This window comes from Ictidomys tridecemlineatus, chromosome 1 (genome assembly GCF_052094955.1).
Source record: "Ictidomys tridecemlineatus isolate mIctTri1 chromosome 1, mIctTri1.hap1, whole genome shotgun sequence".
NCBI classification, from domain to species: Eukaryota; Metazoa; Chordata; class Mammalia; order Rodentia; family Sciuridae; genus Ictidomys; species Ictidomys tridecemlineatus.
Window position 1 is genome coordinate 74,375,354 of NC_135477.1, and position 14,344 is coordinate 74,389,697.

General features: G+C 35.1%; 1 protein-coding gene across 9 annotated transcripts in view; it reads right to left on the bottom strand.

The window, feature by feature from the left end:
* Positions 1-14,344, bottom strand: part of Mapk8 (mitogen-activated protein kinase 8) — a 127,452-nt gene that overhangs the window by 59,869 nt on the left and 53,239 nt on the right. For 3 of the 9 annotated variants that reach the window (XM_078042635.1, XM_078042622.1, XM_078042623.1), the window contains exon 2: positions 12,895-12,953. The exons of the other annotated variants lie outside the window; for them this stretch is intronic. The gene's annotated coding sequence lies outside the window, so the exon portion shown is untranslated. The remainder of the gene's footprint in view (positions 1-12,894; positions 12,954-14,344) is intronic. 9 annotated transcript variants of the gene reach the window in all.

Here is a 14,344-nt window from a genome sequence, read left to right on the forward strand (position 1 = left end):
TAAAGTAATCCTTCTAATATGCAAATTAATTTCTAAGTTTCTTTTGCTTAAATCATACCATGGTTCCTTCTGCTCAAGCCCTCATTAGGGATTCCAAAGGCCTGATTGATTTGGCCCTGGCTTCTTCTCTTACTAGAACCTCCTCCCTCTCCAATTCTAGAATGTAAACCACAAAGGACTGATACATGTCACTATCTCTCACCTCCAAGCCGATATAGCTTGTTTTAGTTTTATCTCATTTTCTTTTATCTGCAACATACTTCTCCCCACTCACTTTCCCTGGTCAGGGCACTCTTGGCTTTCCTCCATTGAAGCATATGCACTACCCAGAAATGAAAATGCCCAAGTTCCCCATTAGAGTAAAACCTCTGCAAGGACAAAGCGTAAGTGTTTTCTTCACATTTGTGTTCTTCACATTTGTGTTAATTTTTCACAAATTAATCAACTGTCAAATCATTTTGGTTTTAGTCTTAATGTCTTGGCAAAATGCCTTTCCTAATACTGCCTGCTTCAAGCTCATTTGTTCTCTAAACCATTTCAAAGATCTTTTTCCACTACTCTTCCTGCTTAGTTTACCCCCATCAAATTGAACCTCATTATATTTGCTGCAGCAAGTATGTACTAACTGCAAGAGATGTGTTCTCCTCTGCTCAGTATATTTCTTGAACATATCAAACTTTTCTGCCTTTACACTTCTGTTGCCCTTCTTTGAAATGCCATCCTCCATCATCTCCATGATGATGATTACCTAAGGCCAGAAAATAGTACTTTTCATTGAACTTTTCTATGCTTCTCATGACACTTAGTATCTTTCATATTATACTAAAAGTAACCTATATATCTAGGTAAATTTTTTTTGTCAGCCAGCCAAGAAATGTTAAGTTTCCAATTTATAAAAGATAAGACATGTAAAGTAATTCAACATAAGTGAAGCAAATAAATTAATGATCACAAATATATTTTTGTAATAATTGTGGGTACTTTAATAAAATTCTATCATGTAGACTTCATATTAGAATGCTTAGACTACCAAGAATTGATGCTGTATTCTGGTTAATGATGTTCTTTAAAAACAACTGACTTGAAATTTATTTTCATTTAACTAAAATGGTCTAATTTTAGTATTGCAATCAATATTAAATTTTCCTTTGTCAGTTTGGTTCTTGGTCCAACATCTTCTAATTCTTCAGTTAAATTTTCAGTGTGTGTGTGTGTGTGTGTGTGTGTGTGTGTGTGTGTATAATATATATAATATTTGGTGATAATGTAACAGAGAGAATTCAAGAAAGCATGAATTTTTGTGGTGACGTTTGTTTTTAAGCCTGCTACTAAACTGCAATAAAGCACTTCAAATATCCAAACAGCTTCACAATAGTCTATAGATAATATTCAGAGTAAAAATTTACTTTCCAATTCTAAACGATAGTTTTTTTCCAAACTATAAGTCCCAATCCATTGATGGTTCATGAAATCTATTTGGTGAATTAGATTTTTTTAAATAAAATAGAAAAGGAATTATCAGATGCAGATCACGTGGTAATGATAAATATTGTGAAATTTATGCTTCTATACACAAGAATGTGTTCTGGATCACAATGAAAGTTTTTTCCCCATGAAGCATAGTCAAAAACGTCAAAATAGCAAACCAATGATATTTACACAATACGTGTGCATACGTATGTAAATAACTTATTTTCTAAAAATGTGCCTCATTTCCAACTAACAAAAAAATTTGCAGATTAAATATTTAAATTCATCTAGAGTTCTCTTCTTATTACAAAGGACATTCATGTCACTTCAAATCCAAAAAGAAAAAAAAATCTATATAAGTTGAATTCTAAAAGAATTTCCTTTCATCTTCCTTTGTGGACTTTAATTCAGCAAAGACATTCTGAAGTCTACAAAGTATAACATGCTACCTATTAAATGATTACGTATTGTTACTTCTCATGATTAAATCAGGAAGTGACTGAACAACACAGTATGCAGTTAAGGTTTAAATGAAGTTGACTCAGCAAAGATAATTGTACTCTAATTGTCATGCCACAATTTTAACTCATTACATATGCTCATTCCTTTACAAATGAAAGTCACCTCCTTGTAGTTAATATATCACTCAGGTTATAATAAAAAATGACAAGGAATTCTATTACTTTTTAAAAACACCCTTTTCACAGATTCTTTATAGACATGAATAATCTTGCATTTCCCTCAAAAGGTAGAATTAGAATCTCCTTGGTTATTAAGAATTGCCAAGGCTTTGGAATTCCCACAAGTAACACTGTATAAATATGGTAATAAAATTGTCAACACATGATGATACATAAAAAGGAATAAAAATGTCAGTATTATCTAGTCAATGTATAGGATAATTTGTAAAGTGGCTTAACTGGTACAAATTTACTCAGAATCATGAGAAGATGACATTATTTTAAATTTGATGACACAAAATGACATCAAGGTTTAGTCAGAAGTTCTGATGATTTCTGTTTTAATTGTGACAGTACAACCTCAACTTTGAAGATGATGAAAAACATGTACCTAATAACTATTTTCTGATACATTGAAAAGGGACAAAGACTGCACAGCCAAAAAAATAATAGCACAGACATAGAAAAATTACTTACCTTTTAAATACCATTTTATAAATTGTTTAACTTGATTCCTTAAGAAAACTGGAAGACAACCATATTTCTTGTTTTATAGCTTAGCAATAAACAGACCCTTATACAACAAAGAGAAATCAAGGGAGTTTAATGAAGAAAAATACAATGCTATCTAGTTATAATACAATTAATAACTTGTGTAACTTTTAAATTACTTGCCATCTTCCTTTAAATCATCTATATTTTCAAAGTGATTGAAATAATTCATAATTATTACCACAGTTACTAAAACATAGGTTAATATACCTAAACATATATTAACATATCTATTATTACCTAAAAATAACATTAGGTTACAGTTTTTCTGGGTAAATCAATTTTTACAGAGTTTGCTATTATTCTCAGGCTGTCAAAGAGATAGTATGTATAGTTGCTCTAATTTGGCAAGAATACTTCTTTATCTTATACCTTTAAAAAAAATTGTCAAAGGGAATAAGTCATTTGGAATTTTCTGCCTTTAGGAAATGGAAATATTCAACCAGTTGACATAAAAATTAAAAATGATTCTGCCTTTTGTGGAAATAACTGTCTTCTCTTGATCAAAACAACAACAACAAAAACCAACCCTTTATAACCCAAAGTGGTCCAGGTTCCCTTTCTGGATACACAAGCATCATTTTCCCAAGAGACTACAAAGACACCTGGAAAGGATTAGGATTTTAAAGTAGTTCTGATATGGATGAATGCAAACACATTGCCTTCCCATTTATTAGTCAATTGATCCTCAGCAACTTATTTAACCCATTTGATTGCTCAAGTTTCTTCATACACGAAATGGCAATATTTCACTTGTCTCCCTGGTTAATGGGAGAATCAAATCAAACAATGTATATTAAGCAAGAAACTGGCAAATGATAAGCACTTAACCAATCCTAGCTTCCCTTCCTTTTTACTTTGTACCTCGAAACAACCAGCCATAAGTATAAAATATTTCTGAGGAATACAATTTAAGGCTGGGTGCAGTGGTGCATGCCTGTAATCCCAGCAGCTTGGGAGGCTGAGACAGGAGGATCACAAGTTCAAAGCCAGCCTCAGCAAAAGTGAGGTGCTAAGCAACCCAGTGAGACCCTGTCTCTAAATAAAAACAGGGCTGGGGATGTGGCTCAGTGGTTGACTGCCCCTAAGTTTAATCCCCATTATTTCCCCAAACAAAGAATATAGTTTAAAAGTTTTTATTTACAGACAAAATCAACAGGGACAATGTCAACACTCCTCAAGGATGGTTACAAGCACAACCTGCATTAGTCACTTCATCCTACTCAATACTATGGCCTCAAACACAAGGAAAAAATTAATGCAGTGGGGTTTCTACTCTAAACATGTCTTGTTTACTCATTCAGGTATTTCCTCCCACTGACTAGTTCAGTGCCAAGTATATAAACACAATAAATACTATTGCTGAACAAAAGGAAACAGTCCACGGTGCCTCAAAACTCCTAGAATAATACCATATCCTAGAACATGGCTCAAAATGACTGAGTCAGTAAGAAAAGCATGAGTTATTAATTGTATGCTTACTATGAGGGACTCTATTACTGGCAGCTGAATTTAAGTCCAAAACAGTCTTTGAAAGAAAATCTTTTAAGAATTCTGGGTTGGGGATGTAGCTCAGTGGCTTACCTAGAGTGCTTACCAGAGTGCTTACCTAGCAGTGCCAAGCCCTGAGTTCAATCCCTAGTACCCCCCCCCAAAAAAAAACTACTTCACAGTATGCTAATTACTGTCTTAACTTTTGATATGAAGAACATTTCACTTGCTTTTCAGAAGTTATAAATGGTCAGAAATGTGAGAAAATTTTCCACTGCATATATGTAAAGCACTGGAATAATGGTTCACAGAAGAGCTTATTGGACAATTTAAAAGGAAGCAGCACTCAGCAGAAACCACAGGTATAACAGGCAAATGTCAATCTGAGTTGCTAAAGTGGTGCACTTGAGCCATCTAGTGGGTAAGAGAAGTGAATGAGTTTAAATTCTTTAAGAAAAATATCCTTATTGTCCCAATTTCCTCTGTGAAAACAATAATAAGAAATATGTTTTTGGGAATATGAATTATAATCCATAAAAGACAGTAAAGAACTAAGAGGGTGTTGGTGAGAGATGAGGATAAAATGATGACAAATTTGAGAAGAATTCAGATATTATGGATAACTGATTCCAACTTATATTTCTCTTAAAACAATGCAACCATTAGACTACATTTAAGTTTGTAAAAGACATTATAGGAAATAAGATTCCCCACCAACAAAAAGGTCTGAAGAAGGCTGCAGAATGTAAAACAAAACAAGAAGTCAGTTGCTAGTGGGAGAAAAGGGAAATGGGACTAGCAGAGTGAGTTTACAGAGTGGGGACTCACAGCCAGTACAGTAAGGGTTGTGGAAACCCCAGATTACCTAGAACCTTGCTCCCTGTAGGGATGATGGCAAACTGAAGAAGCTAGAGGTCCTGAGGAAATACAGAAGACTTAAATTCAACTCTTAAATCCTCTAAAGAGGATTAAAATTCTACAAAGTACTCAAATCAACCTTGTTGCTTTTAAAAGTCAGAAAGTGAAGTTTGAAAATTTTACAAGCCACAAATTACTTGAATAGTGTGATAAAATTCACTCAAATTCTGGAGCACATTTTTCTCATGCATAAAACTATGGTCTTGGAATGTAAAGTTATGAGTGAAATCTCTAAAACTTATAGGTTTTAGACGCCCCCCACAAAGCCAGAGGAGTCAATAAAAAGAAAACATGTGTTGTGTTCGATGTTTTCCATTAATTCATATATATAGTGTTGCAGCTCTAAAGAGGAAGTAAGATCCTAACCCCAAAGAACACAAAAAGTAGGCAGTTTATTTTAAGGCATGGAAAAAACAAAGTTTAGTAAAATGCTCAAAATATGCAATTCTCAAAATTCTATGAGGCTAAGAATTTAGTCTGAAAAACATAACTTTAGCTTATTATCATTCTTTGTGAGATTCATTATGTAGAAGAGTAAGAGGGAAGAGGAGAAGGGAATGAAGGTATAAAAAGTAGAAGGTATAGAGGCAAAACCAGCAATTATAAAAAAAAGTTACCAGTCTATTTTGCTGGGCAAACAAGGTTTCACAAAAAATTCTGCTGGAAATAAGGTTAAAATGGTAGGATAAATTTATTTTCTGTTGTGGAGAACCATCTGAGGAATACAAAAGGCAAGTGAAACTGGCCAGGTCAATGGAAATGAAGAAAGACTTGAGAAGTATTGAAAACAATCAATAGGAGTTGTTAAACCAACTGAATACTAGCAATAAAAAAGAAGCTAAAATTAAAGAAATTATGTATATGCCAGGAAGACTAGTTATTAACTCAAGGAGAAAACATACTTACCATGTCATGTACATTATCATTTTACATATGAATTGGTAAGATGAAAGATGCAGGCTAAGGAGAAGGTACCTTAGGGATGACCTACATTTAAGCTTGCTTTTATTCTCAAAGGGAAAAGAAGGAATAAACAAATGAGGGAGGGCGAAAGAAATGCATAGCAACAGCCATTAGGGAAAGAAGGAAAATTTGGAAAAGTATATTATAAGAGTATGAAGTTTGTAGTGCACAGTGATAAAAACCATATTGGCTTGAAAGCCGAAAGGGTGATAAAAGTGTTGATATTTATAACACATTTTCTTTTTTAAAAGTAGAAGCAATATTCTATATGCAATGGAAAAAGCATTTAAGAATTCGTGTTCAGCAGCTTCTGTTTTACACTGGAAAAGGGCAGAAGGTCCTATGGATAAGAGACTGGGGAGTCGGGAATGAAGAGCCTGGGAACCTGAGGGAAATGAAAACATGATAAAATAAAGTTCAATGGTGATCATAAGTCAACTACCCAGCAACACAGGAAAAATAGAAAGATTAAAATAGTGGTTTCCAACATGCTAATTTTGAGATTCTAGCAATGATCAGATGGTGGCTTCCAACAGTTTTGCAAATACTGAAGAAGAAAAAAAAAGTCCAGATTCCTTGATAGAAATCACCTATAAAAGGAGTTAGCTGACATCATTTCCATAGTGATCAATTCAGGCCTTTCCTTTTGATCTCATTTTGGTTATTTTATCTTTTTTTTAAGCAATCACTTTATCAAAATTATAGATTATCTGGTGTAGAAATGTAAAAAGAATTCATTTTGTGGAATTTATCATGCAATATTAAGTATATACATACACTTTGAAAAAGAATGAACATCAGTGCAATCATTACTAATTGAGAGTGCCTTAAAATTCCTCCCTGTTTTAGTGAGCTTTGTGTTGCTGTGAACAATATACTCAACAAGTACAAATTAGAGGGGAAAAGTCTGTTTTGGCTCACAGTTTCAGAGGTTCAGTCCATGGTTGGTCAACTCCATAGGTTTGGGCCCCAAATGAGGCAGAACATAATAGTATAAGTACAGGGCAGAGGAAAGCATCTCAGGACATGACATCCAGGAAGCAGGAAGAGCTCTATGCACCAGGGACAAAATATAAACCACAAAGGCATGCTCCCAGTGATCTATTCCTCCAGCTACATCCTACCTACTTATAGTCACCACCCAGTTAATCCATTCAAGTGGATTAATTCACTGATTAGGGTACAGCTCTCATAATTTAATCATTTTACCTCTGAACATTCTCACATTGCCTCACACATGAGCTTTTGGGGGATAACACATTTCCAAACATAACATAACATCCCCAAACATCATCTCATATCACACATGCAAGGTAGCTTCGTTAGCCTAACATTTTTGAAAACCACTGCCTTTCTTTTCTTTATAGCTTCACAATCTAGGTAATGATTCCAGTGATAGTTTTTGGTCTTGCCTCTTAATGAACTTCATACAAAACAAAACAAAACAACAACAACAACAAAAACACAGCACACATATCCTTCCAATGGTTTGCTTCTTTCATTTGATTTTTATGATTGCATGTGCATTTGTCTGTGACTGTAGTTCATGAATTATTCTTGTGGAATAGTATTCCTGTAAATGATTATACCAGTTTCTTTTTAATATTTACTTGCAGTTGGACACAATACCTTTATTTTATTTATTTTTATGTGTTGCTAAGGATAGAACCCAGGTCCTCGAACATACTAGGTGAGCACTCAACTGCTGAGCCACAACCTCAGCCTCTATACCACAGTTTTTTATAAATATAATATACTGTTGCAGGATTTAGGCTGTTTCCAATTTGGGGCTCTGATGAAAAGTGCCTCTGAACATCCTGGCAGACATATCCTATAGACACTTGCTTACACTTTAGGGTTTTTAACAATTTTCTAGAAAACTGAAGAGTTGACTTCTGGTTCCAAGATAAGCACACATTTCATTTTATTAGGTGATACAAAATTAGTTTCCAATGGTAACACCAACTCTTGGAACTGAGAGACTTTAAGAAGTAGTACAATAATATCCCTGTTTTAATTAGTACTTCCTCTAAATAGTAATGAGCTTCTTGGGCCTCTTTCCTGTTTACTTCTCCACCTCTCAATCATCGCCCCATCCTTCTTTGTAGAGGCTAGCTCTAAACTTGTGATCCTCCTGCACAGCCTCAGCAGCCACTGGGATTAAAGGCGAGGGCCACCATGACCAGCCAGTTTTCCGTTTTTTTTTTAAAGTTTTTTTTTCTAGTTGATTTGTTCTTTACACATTCTTGATAAAAGGCCTTTCTCAGTTATATGCTTGAAATAACTTCACCTAGTTCCAGGCTTCTTGTGTCAATTTCTCAAACAATGTAGCAGAACTGATTGGTCCCTTTCTTCATGCTCAGTACTATGTCTTAATCTTTCTCTTTTCCAAATCATGGAAAATATGCTCTTATTTCATACTTTGTAAGTGTTACCTTTTACACAAAGGACTTTATTTATCCTGGAATTGATTTTTGTTCAGTTTGAAGAAGGCCTAATATAATTTTTTTCATATGTAAATCTGATTACCTGGGTACAATTAACTGAAGCTCAGTCCTACCCTTAGTGGTCTGCAGTGGTATTGTATCATTCGTGAGTATTTATATATGTAGAGGATGGATGGTTCCAGGCATTTTATTCTTCCCATTGTCTATTTTCAACCCAATTTCAATGTCAAAGTGTTTTAATTATTTGCATTTTATGTCTTGATATCTGATAAGAAAACTGTGGATACAGACAAGAAAAATAAATAACGCAAAGAACTTAAACCACCAGAACAACCAAAGTTTATAAAACATTTGATCACCAGCACCAAAAGATACAGAAAATAAAAATTAAAGGTTAAAGAAGCTATGTGTTACAAGCTTTTAAAAGTGACAAAACTAAATATATCTGAACTGGAACCATAAATTATGAACAGAAAATGACTAAAGGTGACAGCTGGGATTAAATTAATGGGGGAAAAAAACCACACACACATTAAAATTTGTGGGGTACACAGAAGAGAAACAGGGAAGACGTGGATGTGAAACAGATAACACGTCCGATCTCTTCATAACATGGAAAAGAGGCAGTGAATAAAAGCAGAATTGAGAACGGGGAGACAAAATAAATGCTCTAAGACTTAACACTACATAGTCTGACACCTGGAGAGACTAGAAGATAGGTTACCAGAGGAGAAAATAAAACTTAAAAGTGCTCTAACTCAAACTTGGGGACAGGGGACATCAGATAGAAGGGAAAGGGGACATTTTCTCAAGCTCATATAGTAGCATCCCCTCCTCCACAAAAAATCTTAATTAAGCCTTTCCAGAAATCCACACAATTATCTTAGGACCATCAGCAAAAGAATCTCTACAAAAGAGTTTAAGGAAGTTAAGCTTCCTATTTCCCATTGCTCTATCTTACTTGGCCACCTGCCTAGAAGAGATCAGCACTCCAGGTGCTGAACACTCTTTTACTAGTTTTTCACATTTATAGACTACTGGTGTTGTAACAATATAGAATAGTTTGTAGAAGTTTTCAAGTGGGAAGTGTGTTTGCCAATGCAAAGTGTGAGAAGAAAGAGAGATTAATCTTTAAGGAAGCCTCTGACCTTGGGCTGGAGCTTCACAGAAATGTTTACATTTCAAAGAGAAGATGTTACTAATTAGGCTCCATGATAACTGGCAGGGGGAGGGGGACGACTCTCCCCTTCTCAGAGCTGTCCTTGAAGAGTTAACTTGCCCAGAACAGTAAAAGAAAAAGCTTGTTTTTGTGTGAACTTTGCAGACTGTGAACTTCTGAGTCCCTCCCCCTACACACTGGATATAAAGTTCTGAAACTGCCTGAATTCTGGGTTCAGGGGCATTGATTGATACAGTGAAAATTTTCCCCTCTGAATACGGCTGCAGCCAAATAAATCTGCTTCTTGCTAATTCTTTGGTGTCTGACCTCATCTGGTCCTTCAACACCCATTTAAAAACTATTGGAAAACTGTTGAAAAGACAGACAAAATTTAAATTACAAGAAGGTGACTTAAAACAGCATGAACCACAAAAACAAAGGGGAGGGGAAGCAACAATCTTGTGGAACCCACAGGTAACCAGTCACCCTCTTAAATTGGCAGGGGCTCTTCCCACACCCAGAGCTGCAAATTAAACCCAAGGGAAGCCCCCTGCAGTGGGCCCTCTTAAGAATATGGCTAGAAAGACCTCCCTGTCTCTCTCACTGTGAACATAGGGACAGAGTGGGCTGATGGGGACCTTGGCCTGGAAAGAGCACATCTAGCTCTGCTTAGCCTCTGCCACCCAGGCAAGGGTGAAAAGCTCTACACAGGCTTGCTTGACTCAAACAGGTTACAATAGAAGCAACTTTGGCCCCAAAGGAAAGCTGATTCACCAGGCCAGGCACTGGCACTGGGCGAAGACACTGCAGGAAGCCTAGAGACAGTACTCAGGACTGCAGCACCATACCAGGAGGCAAACTGCCTGAATATCCAGTGACATACAGACAACAGGAAATTGCTAGAAGCTTCTCAGCAGAAAGGGCTGGACGCCAGCCTTAGTAAGTGTACAGCCTAAACAGTGCAACTGGCAAGTGACATGGCATTATTTGGATTTTTGTAGGACAATGCACCAGACTTATTAAGCAAAGGGAATTAACACCCACCATTCACAACCTGGGACAGTGGAAACTATAGAATCCAGTTGAATCATCAGAGACCCTGCACTACAGCACCTTAGAGTGGAGGCAGCCAGGGAAATACTACTGAACTACAGAACACCTGTGGAAAACCAACAACCAGTGTTCCCGCACACACAGACAGCTGCCAGGATCTTCCCTACCATGAAAAGAATCTAGCAGAGGGGAACAGGTACACCAGTGACAAGGGGCATCTTGAATCTTGAATTCTGTAATAGGCTACAATAGAATCAGCTAACTCATAACATTGCATCCTCCAAGATTATAAACAACTCTAACGTCAACTTAGATCATATAAATAACTCCTTAACTTGAATGGTAATTGTAACTCAATAGCCAACGTTGTACCTCCAATCCACCTGAAAGTATTTCATCTAGTGGTTTAAAGCATTAACTGGAAACAATCTCCCTATTTTTGTTTTCCTAGCTCTAGTTTATACCTGCTTTTCTTAACCCCTACTCATCCTCTTACACTATCCACTAGGGCCTCAAATACCACCCATTCATCTATTTCTTCTCTCTCCTTTCTCTTTCACGCACGCTCTCTTTCTTTCCTTCTTTTTCCCTTCCCCATTTGCCAAAACATTTTTCCTCCCCACCTTTAATACTCACTTAAGGTTTAGTAAGTTTACTAAATTTAACTACTAGATTGTTTGTCTTGTCCCAGAACTCTTATTGTAGGATTATACCTGAATTTGAGGACCCAAAGAAAACAACCAAAACAAGTTTTTGTTCTTACAATATTGAATAGTACAAGGTCTGGCTCAGAAGTGATTATAGTAAATAGGGCTCCAATGGTATTTCTTATAGTGGAGCTGATACTGGGATGAGAAGAGGTCACAAATTGAATTAAAATACCATTATCTAGATCCACCCACCCCAAGGCTCTTAAGAAAAAGAAATTCACTTAGTAGTCTATCACTTAAAAAGTCAGAACTATACTGGTAGGTGGGCAGACATACAAACAATATGAAAAAGCAAAGGAACAAACCATCCCAAACAACAAAGAATACCTCAACAACAGATTCCACTGACACCACAGTGAAGGGAGTATCAGAAAAGGAATTTAGAAAACTCATAAATTGTTCTATGAGCTAAAAGATGATATAAGTGAAACCAGAAAGAAAATATAGGAAGTGCAAGATCACTTCAGTAAAGAGAGATTCTAAAAAAGAATCAAACAAAATCCTTGAAATGAAGGAATCAATATATCAAATTAAAAATTCAATGGCAAGCATCACTAATAGATTAGACCACTTTGAAGACAGACTTTTCTGGCCTTGAAGACACAGTATATAATCTTGAAAATATAGTTGAACATAGAGAAAAGATGTTAAGAGACCATAAACAGAATATTCAAGAAATCTGGGATAATATTAAAAGGCCAAATTTAAGATTCATTGGGATAGATAAAGGCTCTGAAAACACATTCTAAAGGAAAGCATAATCTTTTCAATGAAATAATATTATAAAATTTCCCAAACCTTAATAATGAAATGGAAATTTAAATATAGGACTTCAATTACGCAAAAATCAGATCCACTCCAAGACATTGTTATGCAAACGCCTAACTCATAAGGTAAGAATTTTAAGATCTGAAACTGGGCATATTTTACAAGTAAACCAATCTGGATTTCAACTGCTTTCTCAATCCAGACACTAATAGTGAAGTGGGCTTGGAATAATATATACCAAACTCTGGAAGACAGTGGATGCCAACCAAGAATACTAAGAAAATTAAGCTTAAAAGGTGAAATAAGAACCTTCCATGATAAACAAAAGCTAAAAGATTTCATAACTAGAAAGCCTACACTATAAAACACTCAATAATATTTCATGAATAAAAAATGAAAAATAAAAATGAAAACATGCATAAAGGCATTATACTAGAATAGTAGCCAAAGGAGAATCAAATCCAATTTAAATACTAGAAATAAATCAAATTGGCAGGAATTAAAAATCATCTCTCAATAATAACACTGAATGTAAATGGTCTAAACTTTCAATCAAAAGGCATAGGCTGAAAGACTGGATTTAAAAATAAGCCCCCAAAATATGCTCTCTGCAAGACACTCATCTCTAGGCAAAGACATATACAGATTGAAGGTGAAAGGATGGGAAAAAACATACCACTCACCTGGATCTCGAAAACAAGTAGAGGTTACCATTCTCATATCAGATAAAGTAGACTTCAAGCTAAAATTAATCAGAAGAGAAAAGATCATTTCATGCTGATTAAGGGAACCATACAACAACAAGATATAAATGTCATAAATACTTATGCCCCAAACAATGGAGTATCTACATACATCAAACCATTCTCAAAATTAAGAATCAAACAGACTACAGTACAATAATAGTGGGTGACTTTAACACCCCTCTCTCATCACTGAATAGATGATCTAAACAAAAACAAAGTAAAGATTCTTTAGAACTAAAAAATAAAATAAATAATTCTGACCTAATAGACATCAACAGACATTTAGAGTATTTCATCCATCACAACAACTGAATTCACTTTCTTCTCAGCAGCACATGCAGCATTTTCCAAAATAGACTATATTTTAGACACAAAGCAAATCTAAGCAAATACAAAGAGAAAAGAGAGAGAGAGAGAGAGAGAGAGAGAGAGAATACCTTGCATTCTATCAGATCATAATGGAATGAAATTAGAAATCAACAATAAGATAAAAAATAGAAACCACTTTAACACCTGGAGTTAAAGAGTATATTTTTGAATGATGAATGGAGAGCAGAAAAAATCAGGGAAGAAATTTTAAAAAATACTGAGGTAAATGAGAACTATAATAATACAATGTATCAAAATCTGTGGGACATTATGAAAACAGTTCTAAGAGGAAAGTTCACAGCACTGAACTCATACATTAAAAGAATGGAAAGATACCAAATAAATAAACTAACATTACATTTCAAGGGCTTAGAAAAAGAACAAACCAACACCAAAATCAGGAAGAAGAGAGGAACTTATTAAAATAAGAGCCAAAATCAACGAAACTGAGATTTAAAAAAGCAACACAAAAGATTAATGAAACGGAGTTGTTGTTTTTTTTGAAAGGATAAACAAAATTGATAAGCCCTTAGCCAAACTAACTATAAGAGAGAAAAACTCAAATTATCAAAATCCAAGATGCAAAAGGAAATATCATCGAACACACTACTGAAATCAAAAGGGCAACATGAAATTATTTTGAAAATCTATATTCCAATGAGCTAGAAAAGCTTAATGATATAGACAAATTCTCCTAAACATAGAACCTACCCAAGTAGAACCAGGAGGACATAGAAAATTTAAACAGATCAATTTCTATTAATGAAATTGAAGCAGCTATCAAAAACCTTCCAACAACAAAAAGCCCACGACTAAATGGTTTCTTAGCTGAGTTCTACCGGATCTTCAAGGAACTAATATTAATTTTCTTCAAGTTATTCCATGAAATAGAAAATGAGGGAACTCTGTCAACACATTATACAAAGGCAGTATCACCCTGATACCAAAATCAGACAAAGACACATCGAGGAGAAAAAACTTCAGATCAATATTCTTGATGAGTGTAGATGCAAAAATT